The sequence below is a fragment of the Bacillus rossius genome, chromosome 2 (assembly GCF_032445375.1).
Source record: "Bacillus rossius redtenbacheri isolate Brsri chromosome 2, Brsri_v3, whole genome shotgun sequence".
Classification (NCBI taxonomy): Eukaryota; Metazoa; Arthropoda; class Insecta; order Phasmatodea; family Bacillidae; genus Bacillus; species Bacillus rossius.
Window position 1 is genome coordinate 73084587 of NC_086331.1, and position 17751 is coordinate 73102337.

A 17751-nucleotide genomic window follows, 5' to 3' on the forward strand; every position below is an offset into this window, starting at 1 on the left:
CGCACCTTCTTCGTGCTTTCGTTTGACAGGGCAGTGGTGTATAATTGACCTTTTTATCGCAATGTTATTCATATGGGCCTATGATTCATTCAGATGATAGGCAGGTTGCCGAAGGTAGCGAATGAAACCGAATAACGCTCTATATCGTAGATATCGAACCACGGACATGCCGAACTCGTTCAAAGTATCACGAATAGTAAATCATAGCCGAGCAAGCCACAAATACATAGGCTCATTGGAATACCTTTGCACTAAAAAAACTGTAATACACTACTTACTGTCTTACGTTGCCATGTTCGTTGTTTTATTTTTTTTGTCACCAGCATTATACGTAGGCTTCCCTATAAATTTACCATTAAGTGCCCTTACATTTTATGTTTCGGCTCAAATGTTCTTAAAAGATGCATACAAAAAGTTGTCTAATAGCGGTAAAAGTTCAAAATAATGTTTAAAAAATATATTTTAAAAAATTAAAAACAAATAATAAATTTCCATGAAGATATCTTAAATAATATTAAAGACATGAAAATTTGTAAACCGAGAGAAGTATTGGAATATATCTTCTGGGACTGGGTTCGTATGTGGATTGTGGTTGCGGTCAATGACCAACCACACTGACTTCACGGCGGGCATCTTGGATAACTTTACACTTTGACTTTGATCCCTTCTGCCATTTGGATCCGCCATTTTGAATTTCGCCATATTGTTTTACGACATTTTGGTTTCTATAACTTTGTGCCATCTTGAATGCTGCCATTTTGTCATCGAGCACCCCAATCCTTAAATGTTGCAATTTTCGTTATGGTCGTCATTGTGAATTCTAATAACAAGTCCACCAACTTTGATCTGATGTCTCAGTCACTTTTTTAGATTCTGACTACACAGCCACCATTTTGTTTTCATCTGTTGGAGGCCACCATCTTGGATGATGTCACGGCCACCGTCTTGGTTTTTTCATTCTGCTGGAGGCCATCATCTTGGATTCTGTCATCTTTGTTACTGCTGTTTGTTCATAGAGAGCACCAGCATCTGCCTTATGCACATAAAGTCGATGTACCATTATCTGCTAATGCTGTTATGGTCCTTATCGACACAATATTTTTTTTTTTTTTCACAAAATACCTTAGAAGTGCTGTGGTTTGAACCATGACAGCTCGGACCTCTGGGATGTAAAACATACGCCTTTTACCGCATGGCCATCAAGAGATTTACCAGACCGAGAATTAATTAAGGTATATTAAAATAATACACATATTTGGACTTGTAGTTTTTTTTTTATTTGGTGGGATAATATCATCCTCTGTCCATATTGTTTTCTGTAATCGATACCAGGGGTGCTAGCATGCACAATGTCTGCCAGAGTGCATTGCTGTCATATTAGTTTAGTTTTTACCTGCTAGAGTGCAGGAAACATTTATTAACAGACAGGCAATTATCGTGGTATCTGCCATTTTGATATTTGGGTGCCATCTTGGAAATATGTAATTTTTAAGCTTAAAATTCAGAAAAAAATTCCAAAATTCAACAAAAAAACTACTTGTTAAATTACTGATTGATTCGATTACATAACATGCTTAGTTCGATTTTTGCTTGATGAAATAAAATAAAATTTAATTAAAAATTTCAAAAAAAATACAGGTTCGAGAAATAAAACAAATAAAAAAAATTATTTCATAATTTATAGTGCAGGAAACAAGTACAAACAAATCACAAGCGTTTCTCTATTTCTGCATCTGCTACCCACGAATTGAAGCGAAGTGGGAAGCCCTACCATATGACATTTCTTCGTTTGAGAAACTTCTTAAACAATTATGTTTCGGGATACAGCGTAGGTCGAATCTATTCGGAATAGAAGCCACCACGAATCGGCTTGTGTTCTAGATCTTCGAGGTAGTAAGTCCTAGGGTCTGATTCGCGAATGCGGATCACTTGGTAAAGTTCGCGACACCAATTCATGGTGAAACCTTTCTTGAAGAACTCTTTCTGCTTGGAGATATGCACAATTTCACGGACGTTAGCTATACACTTTTGTGTATCTTTCTTTTTCATTTTGGAAAACACTGTGTGAAGCAAGCGATTGTTCTTTACCTTTTTGGGCTTCATTTTCGTGGTAGAATGCATCGTGTAATTGTACTCTCTTATTAGTTTCGGCAAGATAACTAGCCAATTGTATGTCCTTTAGCCGTAAACTGTCGCTACATCTTGGTGCGCACAGTTCTGTTAAAACTTTCGACACAGAGGCTTTCACATTACTAAATGTAGAGTAGAGTTTATACTAAACGTATTCACCAAACTTTGAAGTTTGCATTGTACAATTCTTTGTCAAGATCCATTTGCAGGTGCTTTGGTATACGTCCATCATGCAAAATGTCTGTCATGATCTTGGTTATGTCAAATACATTCTTCGATTTCACTGGTCAGGCCCAAGCGAACTTGCTATACCAATCGATGACCATCAACAGGTAATTGCAAACTTAATAATATCGGGATTGTGGTATAATCTCAACAAGGTCCCCCTGAAATAAATCATGAAGTCCATGCACTACGACTTTGCGCCGAAGGTATTTTCGTCTTGCAGAAGTGTGAAGTCCGCTAGCGATTCCAGTTCGAATCATTGTATGGAGCTGGCTACCTTCAGTTCTTCGATTATAGAGACTATTTCTTTGACGTGTCAATAGTTTCTTGCACTAAATGAGGCAAGTAAATTTTTTAGACCGGTCGACTAATTCGTTTAGGTCGTCCCAATAAACATAGTCAAAATTCTGGCCACATTCTATGTACTGCTAATCAACTGAAGATATCGGTGAGAATGTCGATTTTTTCATGATCTTTGTCTATATATATGCCACTTTCTGGATCGTTATCGCGAAAATGCGCATGAGTTAGTTCTAGAAGTTTCTTGGAACCACCTATTATGTTTTCTATATACTCCATAGGTCATGTCATTATTCTGGCTCATGAAAAATCTCAAGATTGGTTGTACCATTACGTTAACTTGGTGTCCGCATTGCCATCATTTTTCTTGTGCATAGACTTTGTACTTGTAAAGTCCTCTTCTTCTGTAGCTGGTTTATTTTTCTCTTCTTTGCAGTAGTCATAATTTTCTGTCTTCACACAGGTTGTTGGTTCTTCCATATTTTAAGTTCCTCGAGACGACAAGTGATGAGTTTAAATATCTCTTCATCTTACATTTCACATGCAAGTCTGGCTCTTATAGCAAGTAGATATTTTTCACGTACAAACTCTATAGCACGATAAAGTTCATTGGCCAAGTCCGACAGTGTATTGGCTGAAACGTTTTGCAAGACTTCCTTTATAGTGTTGAAATTCGTCCGCAGAAAGCATTACCCTGTTTTTATCAGGATCTATTTTCGTTGCCAAATGAGTTAATGATTCATCTTTGTACGTTGAATATTTCGATCACGTCACGTATTCGATAATCCGAGGCTTATACATGCTGGTCGATGGCTAGCAGTTACTCTATTAATTCGTTTGTTGTACTTTCTTCTTGTTGAGTCGATTGCGAAATGTATTTCCGGATATCGGTGTAGTGAGACTTGAGTATGCAGGTTCGTCAGTGCGATTACTGCGACCAAAATTCGAAATGCTATGACTCATGTTTGATGATAAACTGATCGAAACCTTGTTTGTACCTGCCTTTATATATAGACCAGTCTTTGACTATAACTATGGATCCGTGCTCACTTTTCCATCAAAAGGTACACATGTCTTTGAATTCCTGGAAAATAATTTCGGTGTTTACATGTTCATCATAAGCGTGACGCAAATGAAGTTCATCTATGGGGAAAAGTACTATGATGTTCGCATTGTCATGTAGCAGACGTTTCGGTATACGACTGTTTGTCTGACACAGGTAAATGCAGTCTCATTTGCGAGTCTGCCCATGGATATGTACACTTAAATTATACAGTAGAGTCCCGCTAATCTGACCACCGCTAATCCGAAAATCCGCCTAATCCGAACAGGGCTAGGACAAGAAAAATAATTTTTATAACATTTAACCCTTTAGCGACGGACGCTGAGTGTGTCGTGCGCGACCTTGTGGCCGGGCATGTGGCCGGCCGGCCGAGCCCCCTGTACGGGCCTCTTCCGACTGGAATCCACCTGATAAGCGCGCTCGCTAGTTTTGTCCGCTCTTCTTAAAATAAATAACATTTTTCGAGTAATTTTTGATTTTCCAAAGAAAACGTTTTACATGATTATATTGTTCATGCTACCATTACATTATTATTTAGTGAATCGGCAGCAGCGCACAAACATTATTTTAATTCGTATAGATTTTCTATGAATATTTACTGCGGTTTCTTAGCTGAGGTGTACTTGTAGAATTAGAACTTGGTACTTCTTGAAATAAACCTGGCTACTTGTCAAAATAAACCTTGGTTTGTAACGAAATAAACTCTTTCTTTGCAGTGTTTTAGTTTTGATTACAAACAGTCAATATTTATGTAGAATTAAAAACAAAATATTTTTATTTTAACTTACGAATCTGCTCCGCATAATGAACAAAGCAGTTGTTAATTTTTTTATATTTGAAAACATTTTACACGTATATATAGTTCATGTTATTTATGAATCTGCTGACGGGAATACATATTTCATTTTTTTTAATTATTAGCAAACCATAAGAATAACAAAGATACTTTGTTTTAAAGCTTTACATAATACTCTCACTTGCAGAGAACTCACATCGCTTACATAAAAACGTAATTGCCACTTGCTATCTTTAGCTCTGATATTATTACAAACACATATAAACAAAATATTTATAGTTTAAGCATATTATTTACAGCGCACAAAATATTTACATTGCAACCTTTGAATCAGCTCTGCATAATTAAACAAAGTATTTTTTACTGGAATTATTAGTCTACATTGAAATCATTACTATTATTGAATGGGCAAAACAAATGTCTTTCGCCTTCTTATGCATAGCAAAACAAACAAATTCACACAGTCTTTGCAAAGGATCCCCAAATTCAAAAACTTTTCAAACATATAATATTAGTTGATCAAAATATTAATTTTTTATGCATCGGCACCAGGGAAAATGTTTTTCACCTCGTGGTACATTGCAAAACAGGGAAATTCACAAAGTGTTTGCTTGCAGGCTTTACAAAATATTTTCGTTTGCTTTATTTTCCCATGTTTCTTCTTGCAAACAATACATGTCGCATACTTTGACAGCTGTCCTGGAAGATGAAGTCCAGCAGTCAGCCTCTGTGGAGGATCACTACGTCTCCCAACCCCACTTGCTCTTCTGTCAACTTTAAACTTTTCCAGAACTTCTTGGATCAAGCCTAATTGAAAATTTGCATATGGCACTTTGCCGGAAGACAATTTGTATAGGCAAAATGCATTGAACAGAGACATGTCTATTATGTGGAAGAAAAGCTTTCTGTACCATTTGGTGCATTTCCTGACGCTTTCAACTGTTTTCATGATCATGTCACTTCGGTCAACACTTCCCATTGACTTGTTGTAGTCAATTACAACCGAAGGTTTGAGACGTTTTGCACCTGTTCTGTAGTCCATTTTAGCAGTCTCTTGCATGTCTGCTGTGTGAAAAGTGGACAGCATATAAACATCTCGCTTGTCACACCATTTCAAAGCTAACATTAGGCCTGAAACAGACCTGAATGTCATTTCTCCTTTTTGTAATTTTTCTGCCATTTTTGGCATTTCCTTCCGGTTGTGCCGCACTGTGCCGCAAGCATTAGTTGCGCGATTGTACAGCCAGCAGAAAAGAGTAGGACTTGTATACCAATTATCACAAAATAATGTGTGCCCATTCTGTAAGTAGGGCTCTACCAGTGTTGCAATGACATCTCCAGAGACACCGAGATTGTGTTTTGTAAGATCAGTGTCAGTTCCACAATAAATGAAAAAGTCCAAAATATAATTTGTTTGAACATCACAAATCACAAAAATTTTGATTCCGAAACGACTTCGCTTTGCTGGGATATACTGTTTTATTTTTAAACGTCCTTTGAACAGAAGGAGTGATTCGTCCACACAAAGATTTTCAAATGGGTACAAATGTTCTCTGAAAACCCTGCGAAAATGCTCCAAAATGGGACGAAGTTTGAATAAATAATCTGTGGTTTCCACAGTATTGTCATTGAAGTGTAGGAACCTAAGGATTGACAAGTATCTGTCCCGTGAAAGAAGTTGAGAAATAATCGGAGTTTCCAGAACCGGATTTTTTGACCAGTACTCCGATAAAGCCAACTTTTTTACCCTGGTCATAATGAGAGACATAGCAACAAAAATAAAAAAATCATTTGGGGTCAGTTCTGTCCACTCTTTCTTTGTCCTGTCCGTCAAATCGTCAGCCCTTTGTGTGAAATATTTGTTTGTTTCATGGCAAATATGAGCCACAATTTGTTCAGTTACAAACAAGGAAAACAAACTGAAAAAACTGTTTGTATCAACATCGCTTTTCAGTCCAGAGTCTGTGGAGGAAAACTTATGTTTTTGTGGGGTGAGATTTCTACAAGACCACACAAGTTTCCGTTTTGCTTCTGGAGATGTAATTGTTTCTTCATCCCCTTCCTCCCCCTCTGAAGAATCATCAGACAATTCAGGGTCAGGTGTTGATGAGGGGCCGGAAGACGCCGATGGGCCTGAAGATGTCGATGGGCCTGACCACGATTGTTGAGTAGAATTTTTTCGTGGTAATGATTCATTTTCCGATTCATCACTACTGACCTCAAAGTCACTGTCTAACAGAAGCTGCAAGGCTTCTTCGGTTGTGTAAAAACGTTTGCTCATTTTAAGAACTAGGAAAAGTAAAGAAAAACTAAGTTTTTTCAAGTAATGATGTACATTTATTAATATGTACATAAGAAACTTATATTTTATCTATTTCACTTTCTAATTGAAAAAAGAAAGAAAAAAAGCAGGATTACGTACATAGTACTTAAATACATATTGTTACGAACGTGAGCAAGACCGGGACATGTGCAGGTGCAGAGCTGGCTGGCGGCTGCCGCAACATGAGACGCGCCACGTGCGCCTGGAAGATTACAAGGATTGTCGCATTCCCCCTCCTTCCTCCGCTCCCCGCGCGAAGATGATAGCTAAGACACCTGACACCTCACAGCTGCGGAGTTACGCGAGCCGCCGACACGTGATTCGAGAGATTTCTGCCGTCGTATCGGCGCTGAATGACGCAACTGGCCCCGGCCGCGCTGTGAGTTCTGGAGATGGTGGCTGATATATAAAACGAGGACGGCGGCCTCGGAAGGGAGTTGGGAGTCAGAGAGTTCCGTCGGGAGTTCTCCCGCGGCCGAGTATCTGGGGCGATAGTGTCGAGGGTGCGGCAGAGTGGCGAAGTCCTTGGAGGAAGGTTCCAGGGCAGGGAGTGAGTGAGTTGAGTGGAGTCGGGAATTTTTTCTGCGGCGAAGTTTCCGGGCGATAAAGTGGCGAAGTCCCTGGACGAAGGTTCCAGGGCGAAGAGTTTAGTTCCGGGCGAAAGTGTCGCGGGCGCGGTGGAGTCCCGAGTGAAGTTCCGAGCGAAGCATCGGTCGAATCCTCGGCGAAGGCAAGTGAGTCAGCGGCGGCGGAGTGCGGCGACGGAGTCCCGTGTCGGAGACCCACGGGGGGTGCTGCGGCGAGAGTTGCGCCAAAGGTGCGGCCCAGCGAGGTGTGTGGATTGTGAGAAACGAGTGACTGGGGGAATTGACATTTTTTTTAAGTGCAATTGATTATTTGCCATTTTAGAAGATTACTTGTAAGTGTAGTGGCCATCAATAAAACTGTGTAGTGTGTAGTAAAATCTATTAATGAGGCTATCCTTTACGAACCCCCATAAATCGTAACATTTTTGGTGTCAGAAGTGGGATAGCTCTAATTAATAGATTTAGGATTTAGTTTTATTATTAGAATAGTTTAGAAACAGAATTTATTTTAGGAGAATATAGTAAGTGTTTAGAACTTTAGTGAATTTGGAATTTTATTGATTTAGTTTGAGTAAACTGTAGTGATAGATTTACTGTTGGAGTAATTAGAAGTTTAGTCAAGGTCATTCAAAATTAATAACAGTAATAGAAATAAATAATTATTTTGGTGGTTTAATTAGTAAACGCTTTAAAGAGTTATGGCTGCTGAAAGATTTACTGTCATGCAATACAGGGAGATAAGCGTTGCCCTGGTAGAAATGTTAGCCAGTATGAAGAACTATAACGAAATGTTAGCCATTATGAATAACAGTAACAAATAATTGGTAACCAGTATGAAGAACTTTACGGAAAAATTGAAGAGTGGAAGGAAGGAGAGTAAGAACCGTCATGAAGAAACGAAGTGCGAGTCAAATAATAACAAGGAAGAAATGAAGAAAGAAATGAAGAGTAACATGGAAGCAATTAAGAGTAACCAGGATAAAAAAGAAAATAGGCTGGACAAGATGAAGAGTGGCCAGGAACAAATGAAGAATAAAATTGATAACTGCCGAGAGTAGATGAAGAATGCTATGAAGACCGAGATCGAAGACATCAAGAAAAACCAAGAAAAGATGCGAAACGAAATAGTTGCTGCACAAGAAGAAATGAAGAAGATTGATGAAACCAGCATCCATTTTGAAGGCAATATGCAGTGTTTGGAATGAGCATCTTGCAGAACAAGAGCAACAGCTAGCCGAACATGAAGAAATGATGGCACAACAGCTAGTTCAGCTCAAGCAGACCACCGAACAGCAAGTTGCAGCTGTAACTGAAGAGTGCCGTCGGATGATCAAGGAAGCTGCATCGGCTACGAAAAGGAGCAGTTATTCTGGAGATGTGAAGGTGGATAGGCGCAACCGGTCACCCAAAATTCAAGCCACCCACCATTTATGGGCAATCGTCGCGGACTGTCTACAGGCGACAGATTGAGGCAGCAGCTGAAGTGAATGGCAGGGACGATGAAGATAAGGTTACGGCACTCGTCTTGGCCCTGCGAGGATCTCCACTAGAGCTGCTGCAGACCATACTAGTTGCAGACAAGAAAGAATATGGGGTATTAATAGAGGCCCTTGAGTTGAGGTATGGCGACCGACACATGGACGAGGTGTACAAAACAGCCCTGAAGAAACGTCAACAGAATTCTTCGGAAACTCTCCAAGAGTTCGAAGCTGACAACGAGCGATTCGTGCACCTCGCCTACCCAGAAGCACCAACAGAGTTCCGCCAGCAGCTAGCCACTAGTGCTTTTATAGACGGGCTTAGAGATGTGGAGGTTCAGCAAACTCTTCGGCTGACCCGCCACAAAAACACACGCGATGCTCTTGTTCACGCCCTGGAAATCGAAGGTGCTTGCATTGCCTCAAGAAACATGAGTATCAGAGCGAGACAGGCCGTAATAGAACCTTACCACCAAGTGAATAGCCGCTCAGATACTAACGAAGAGATTATACTTGGAACACTGAAGAAGCTGTTGAATGAATCTCAGTTTCAGAAAACAAGGGGAAGACAGTGGTGCTTCGTCTGCAAAGAACTAGGACACATCTGGCGCGAGTGTCCGAATCGTGTTAGGAAGCCCAAGGGAGAAGTACAACGCTGTGAGACAACGATCAAACAGGAGAAGAGTCTACCGGTCCGATGGAGAAGAGGTCGTCCACGATGTTACACGTGTCGAGAAAGAGGGCACGTCCAATGTGACTGTCCGAATCGTGTGGAGAAACTGAAGGAGGAAGGACATCGATGTAACAGCATGATAAAGGAGGGTGGTAACTCACTGGTTAAAGGAACGGGAAGTCGCCTACGGTGTTGTGCTTCGGCATTCCGACAAGGGTATTCTCAAGGGAGGTGCCTGGAATAAGAACGTGTTCAGTGGGGTTGCCTGATGGAAAGGGAAGTGCCACAGCAGCAGGTGCAGAAGAGCGAGACTCATATTCACCGCAAAGCTGGCCTATGTACCCGAAAAGTCGGAGGATGGCCGCGATGTTACATCTGTCAGGAAGTGGGCCATATTCAGTACACCTGCCCGCTGCGTAGAATGGCTTCGCCGCATGGCTCACAACAGCGCAGTGTTACCTGTTCGGGACGAACAGGTTTAAGGAGGAGGCAATGTTACGAATGTGAGCAAGGCCGGGACACGTGCAGGTGCAGAGCTGGCTGGTGGCTGCCGCAACATGGAACGCGCCATGCGCGCCTGGAAGATTACAAGGATTCTCGCTTTACCCCTCCTTCCCTCCACTCCCCGCGCGGCACTGATACCTAAGACACCTGACACCTTACAGCTGCGGAGTTACGCGATCCACCGACATGTGTTTCGAGAGATTTCTGCCGTCGTGTCAGCGCTGAATGACGCGACTGTCCCCGGCCACGCTCCTGAGTTCTGGAAATGGCGGCTGATATATAAAACAAGAATGGCGGCCTCGGAGGGGAGTTGGGAGTCAGAGAGTTCAGGCGGGAGTTCTCCCGCGGCCGAGTATCCCGGGCGATAGTGCCGCGGGTGCGGCAGAGTGGCGAAGTCCTTGGACGAAGGTTTCAGGGCAGGGAGTGAGTGAGTTGAGTGGAGTCGGGAGTTTTCCCGCGGTGGAGTTTCCGGGCGATAAAGCGGCGAAGTCCCTGAAAGAAGGTTCCAGGGCGAAGAGTTTAGTTCCGGACGAAAGTGTCGCGGGCGCGGTGGAGTCCCGAGCGAAGTTCCGAGCGAGGCGTCAAGCGGATCCTCGGCGAAGGCAAGTGCGTCGGCAGTGGTGGAGTGCGGTGACGGAGTCCCGCGGCGGAGACCCATGAGGGGTGCTGAGGCGAGAGTTGCGCTAGAGGTGCGGCCCAGCGAGGTGTGTGGATTGTGAGAAACGAATGACTGGGGGAATAGACATTTTATTAAGTGCAATTGATTATTTGCCATCTTATAATATTACTTGTAAGTGTAGTGGCCATCAATAAAACTGTGTAGTGTGTAGTAAAATCTATTAATGGGGCTATCCTTTACAAACCCTGTAAATTGCTACAATATGTACGTATTGGAAATTTTTGAATTTACTTATATACTATATGTAGAATTCATGTTCTGTACCGGATTGACACAAAACCATACGTAAAAAAGCAAACCATTATCTAAGAGGCAAAGTCAGTAATCTTCCTATGACGCAATGCACTAAATCGGTTTGAAGATGCAATGTTTCGCCAACGCCGCATAAACATAACATCTGTTGGGGTTGCATCGGCATGTTACTCGACATAGCGCAAAGCCAGATCAAGGGCACTGGCTGCGGCAGTGTGAGAAACATCATCAGTCGGCGCGTTCCGTTCCTCCTCACTGTCGTCTGCATCGAGATTACTTGACGTTCTCTGCACGTCTGCTACTATATATTCATCTTTGTCTTCCTCGTGGCCACAGTCGTCAATGGCAGTCAACTTTTCAACGCACTCTTCTACATTTTCTAAACCTGGTACAATTTTTTTTTACTAGTTGAAGAAGTTCAAAACATATCTTTTGCCGGGGGGAAGACCATTGGGACAAACTAAAAATCAGGCCAATGATTTTTCCATGATTTCTGTAAAGATTCCTTTTGTGTTTTCTCCCAAGCTTCTGCTAACCAGTAAATGACATCTTTGATTGTGATTTTCTTGAGTTAATGCAAGATTGTCAGTTCTTCATTCACTTCAAGCAGGTTACGAATAAGCATTTTTTCTGTAATTCTGTTTCAATGACTGCAAAACTCCTTGGTCCATTGGTTGCAAAATTGAAGTGACTTTTGGTGGGAGAAAAATGCATTTGATATCACCGCAAACAAGTTGCATTTCTTCAGGATGTGATGGAGCATTGTCTATGAGTAACAAATCACTAGAAGGCAATCCATTTTCCTTGTTAAAAGCTTTTACTTTTGGCTCAAATTGTTCTTCAAACCGGTCTTGGAACAAGACACGATCCATCCAAGCTTTCTTTTGGTTTCTGTACAATACAGGGAGAGTGTTCATGTTCATGTTTTTAAAACAGCGTGGTTTTGCCGATTTGCCAATAACCATCAGCAGAAGCTTATTTGTGGCAGAAGCGTTGCAGCAGGCTAACACAGTTAGGCATTGTTTACCCATTTTAAACCCTGGTGCAGATTGTTTCTCTTGTGATGCAAGACTTTTGGTAGGCAATGCTTTAAAGTTAAGTCCCGTCTCATCCGCGTTATAAACATGCTGTGGCAAGTAGGAAGAAATGATATCTTTGAACTTCTCAAGGTATTCAATAGCTGCTTCGTTGTTCGCTGACAGTTTCTCCCCAGTTATTGTAAGCTGCCTGATTACATGTCGTTTCTTCCATCGGTCTAAGAAACCGCAACTAGCCGTAAATGAGCTTGTTGAATTGAAGCGCTTTTTCTTGAATCAGAGGGCAAGTCATATGGATTCATTTTTGTCTTTCTTGGGTAAACCATTAAAAAAAAGTGCTTCGTCCAATTTTTTGTAAGAAGACACTGTCGTTTTGCTACTTTTTTCAATAATTTTTTCTCTTGTGGTAGTACAAAACTGCTCAATTTTACCTGTGGTCTTTTTCCAATCGGAAATGGTTGCTTTGCCAACACCGAATTCTTTCGATAACAGAGTGGCACTTTCACCTATGTCAAGTCTTTTCAGCACTTCCAGTTTTTCTTTTAATGTACACGAGTTATGTTTACGCTTGCTTGTCATGTTGAGCAACAGCAGGAACAAGCACAGAATGTAAATAACCACACTACACACCGCTCACAAGGGCTCACAAAACACAGGGCAAGTGCGCAGTAGCAGGTGACACACCGACTGTCCGACTCATCATAGTTGGGAATGGAAGAGGAAAGGAATGCGTAAGCCTATGCGGGAAGGAGGATAGGGGCTTTGTTTACTCTGGTTGAAGGTCACTATCCTTCCGCTAATACACACTCAAGAACCACCCTTCATTTCGACCTGATGTTTTCACTTAATGTAGGCTGTGGGATTTGTTAAACTCGGAATATTTGAAATTGCAGTTTAAGCTATGTGAGTAATTAAAAATATTATATGATACTAAAAATGTACGGTAAATAATAAATGTGTATTTCTCGTCTGACCTTTCTTGAATATTTGACATATCAGACACTAAATACGCCTCAAAAAGACAATATATGGCATTATATAACAAAATTCCGCCTAATCCGAATTTTCGCTAATCCGAACAGGGTTCGGTCCTAATTAGTTCGGATTAGCGGGATTCTACTGTATCTGTATCTGTATCTGTATCTCACACACGACATCGTCGAAGTCCATCACAGAATTTGCTCGTGCTTTTCTTGAGGCAGCACATCAGTATTTTTGGTAAATGGAAAATACTCCAGGCCTTCCACCGATCGTAGAATCGTAGCCAGCCACTGGCACTTTGTTAGTGGAACTTCTTGGAATAGAGGTACACATTTTCGAACCGAAGTCCCTTTGGTTTTTCCAGCAAACTCTATAGAACGCATGTTTTGCCGTAATTGCACGGACCTGCCATAAAAAATCGTACGGTAGATGCAATAACGAGCCATGTGATTCGCGCGCACTAGCTACGTCGTCTTGCGTGATGCGCACGGGCAAACACCTTTCTTACTTGAGACTTGCATTGTACTGGTGAAATTTTATAAAAGCAAAAGCATTTATACTTTCGTCTCAGTTGTGCGTAATGACTTGAAAAGGTAAGAACAAAAACATATCGGCGCAGGACTTGTGAACTCGTTCATTAATAATTTGTCTACCGAACTGCACATTCCAGGGTACAAATTCTGTGGCCCAGGAACATATCTAGCCAAACTGGTAGCTTGAGGCGACGTGGGCATTAATTCTCTTGACGAGAAGTGCAAGCAGCATGATATTTCCAATTTCCTCAGCAAAGATCTAGAATCAAGACACGAAGAGATACTGGTACAGGAAGCCGGAGATAAAAGTAAATTGCCAGACACAGGACTTGGAGAGAAAATCGCGGTGTGGAGAGTATATAAAATGATGAAGGCAAAAACCAAATTAGAAATGGGTGTTCGTAGAACCAGGACCCGCAAGACCAAGCGTAAGGCTGGTGCAGGCGTGCAAAAAGTGAAGCAAAAATATAGACTCTTGACAATAAGATTATTGTAGATTTTCTACAGCTAATTTTTCCTGCATTTGGCGCCCTCGGCGGCTTCATCGGTGCTACGAGTGGTATAGTATGGGCAGTTAACACTTTCAAGAATGAGCGCAAGCAGTTGGAGGAAGCAAGAAGACACAATGTCAACATGGAAGCCATTGCCATGGGTAAAAAAAGTCACAGGACACTCTCAATCTGCAACCCCACAAATTAGGTAGAGGCATGAAAAGAAACAAGTAAAAACAAATCCTAAGTTTACTACCGAAATGTCCGCTCCTCAATATAGATTTAATCAAGTACGCTCGAAAACTGAAAATATGTAGTTTATGAGGCCTGTTTCTGCGAGACAATATATCCAGCAAGTCAAAGAGTTATAAGTGTGCCATTATTAATTTATACACGTCGACAGGCCTTGGCACGCACTAGGTAGGATACACAAAGTCGGAAAAAAAAAGGCCATTTATTACAACAGTTTCGGCAATTTGAGACCTATTACAGAACTTAGACTGTATCTAGGCTGGACAACTACACTGTGCTACATTTATGAAACCGAACAGTTGCCTAACTAAACAAACTGCAGACAATGTAACTTCTCTTTTAAACTAAAAAATGTAAGTTACCAAAACTTTGTTTTGCTTATAAAATAACTGCTTAATCATGAAAATAGGACAGTCATGTCGATAGCACTTACATTAAGTGGTCACACTTCCGAGCTGCGTAGGTTCATTTCCCGCCTCTGGAGTTGGAAGGTGAATGGTGGATTGGACTCAGATTTTAAAACATATAATGGCATACCAAATATATAGACGAAGATAAATGCAATATTCGCGTCCTGGAAAACGATGGATACGCTAATGAAATATAACTACCTGTCAGATATTACGAAATTGGTGACATTGCAAATAACATCAAGGAAAAGTTACCAAAGGATGTAGACTTTAAACTGCATGGAAACCCAAACACACAAAAAGCCATTCTAACACGCAGTGAAAATGACGACTTTACGAAATCTGGGACCATAGGCACAATGCTCGGATTCAAACAAAGATTTACGATGTAGCAAGCATGTACGCGAGCAGGAAATATATTGCCCGTTAATGTCATACGAATAAACTTCAATTTGGCAAGGGGAACATATTTCAATGGGAGACTAAACAACACGCACGAGTTTTCGCCAATAGTCCCGCCAGGATATAAACTGGTTGAAGTACCGCAAAGTATTGTTTACCTTCCAGTTATTGTGAAGTGCGCACATGAAGTCGTCGTCAGAATCGTTGACCAGCGAGGATGCTTGGTGAATTTTCAAAACGAAGAAATTACAATACGCCAGTACTTAAAGCGATGGGCATAAAGTTTGTGACACCGTACAGTTATAAAAGAAATCGCAGTGGCGTACAGCCAACCAGTTCTCTACCAGACATCGGTGCATTAACACCTGATAACATGAAGCTTCTACTCAGTATTGGACCAGTGCCGAATGAATATTGAATATGAAATTCTCAACGTGAAAGACCCGTTCATTTTTCATGACTGGAACTGAACGAGTACCACCAGCCTTTCCTGCTCGGACAGTACGCCCTACCTTCCGAAGTACGCATCGCTGTAGAGTAGCAAGATATCTTTACTTTACCTTCGCAGTCATTTCTACGTATAAGTGGTACGCTGACAAAGGCAGATGGCAAGTATCCGACAACGACTACAATATCCAGCAACAGTATTCTTCCCCCTTATTGAGCGCATTACATATGTACTCAGTGGCGTCCAAGTAGACCAGACAAGAGATGAAGGCAAAACATCCGCTATGAAAAACAACCTTTCGCTGACTCCTAACGAACTGTCTGCTGCAAAGATGGCAAGCGGGTCTCGAGGATGAATACAAGCTACCTGTTTATGCCGAAGGAATATTAGTAGTTTGTGTTCCGCTGACCATGCTTCTTGGATTCGTTGTATAATCATTAATTCGAAACAAGTGCTTGTACTGCATCAAGCCAACACTACTCATTAACTTAATTGTCGCTGCTGCAGAAAACCAACAGGATGTTTCGCTAACAGTACAGTCATTTAAGTGTTTATTATTTCTAGATTTTTAAGGTTTCTGCATTTTAACCTGTTAAAATAATTTAAAAAAATCGTTACTTTGTCTCGTGTAGTATACCAACATTCGCGTGTATTTACGTGATGTCCAGATGGCGGTGCTTTCAGTCCAGTGTCCAGTATGTGTACTCCGTGTCCGTGAGTGTCACGTGTGTGTATTGTGTGTTCAGTGTGTGTATTGTGTGTTCTTTGTGTTTCCGTGTGTGTACTGTGTGACAATAGATTCTCCATTGTGTGTACTTCATGTCCATTGCATGTCCTGTATTTGTGTATGCGTGTTCAGTGTGTGTATTGCGTGTTCATTACATGTTAGGTGTGTGTATTCTGTGTCCTTTACTTTTGTCGAATTTGCTTCCTTTTTTGAATGTGCTTCCTTTTTGATGATTGTGAATTATAATGTGTTTCATTTTTTAGTGCTGTTTTGACTCGCGTCTCATACCAGTCGCTGCAAGTATATAGGCGAGGCCCAGGCGACAAGCCTCTCTGTCCACTTGTGACAGTGGTACAGTACGGATAAGCTAGTTTGACTCATCTGATTCATAAGTTCAGTTATTGGCTATTCTTGAGAACTCAGTGGCATCTTTAACATCTTTAACGACGAACTCGATAAATGGTGACAAGGGCGGCGACGATGTCGAAGCCGATCCTGTTGGTGACGGTGTCGACAATTGCACCTTCTCTTCCAGAATTGCAGCAGATTTTGATGCATGCAGTATTGGCATCAGAGCAGACCTTGATGTCTTCCGTGGCTGATGTTTTACTGGTGTTGAAATGGTTGTCAACAGTGCCAGCGACAACGATAAAAGTAGTAGAAACTAACGGTGTTCCATTACCCGACTGTACGTACTGTGACAACATAAAAAACTTGAGAATTCGTGTTTATGTAATTTACAATTATTGTAATAGTAACTCTAAACGCATTGAATATCAGTGCAACACGTGTTGTAGTTAGTTTTGTATACTACTAAAACATGAAAAAGCACATGTGGTTTTGCAAAGGACTGATTAATCATTTATTGGAATCCAACTGTCTATTCTGTGACAAAGCATTAGCAAATATTCCAAGTGCAAAACGACATGAAATGTATCATTCTCATTTTAATTAAATCGAAAATTCTTCTCATTTTAAAAAATAAAGTGTACCAATTAGTCGACCTGATAAACTAAAAATTAATGTCAAAACATTTAAGGTACTCGCTTCGTACTCTAAAAAGACTGTATATGTAAAGAAACGCTAGTGATTTATTTGTACTTGTTCGTGTAGTATTTTTTAAATTAGTCATTTTGTTGTTTCATTTCTCTGACCTGTCATTTTATGGTATTTTTAATTATAACTTCTTTTATTTGTTGAAGTCTAATTTTTTTTCTGAATTTCTAGCTTAAAAATTACATATTTCCAAGATGGCACATAAATGACAAAATGGCGGATACCATGACAGTTGGTAGCAAGTATTAAAAAATTAAATATGTCGGTTCTGTCTCAAACAAGGGATGATATTATCTATTTCTTCAAAATAAAAAAAACTACAAGTCCGAATATGTGTATTATTTTTATATACCTTAATAAATTCTCGGTCTGGTATTTGTCTTGATGGCAGTCGAGCGCGAGCA

General features: G+C 40.9%; 1 protein-coding gene across 1 annotated transcript in view; it reads left to right on the forward strand.

Moving 5' to 3' along the window:
* LOC134529373 (serine protease easter) overlaps nt 1-17751 on the forward strand; it is a 106859-nt gene that overhangs the window by 69679 nt on the left and 19429 nt on the right. The gene's annotated exons all lie outside the window — the stretch shown is intronic.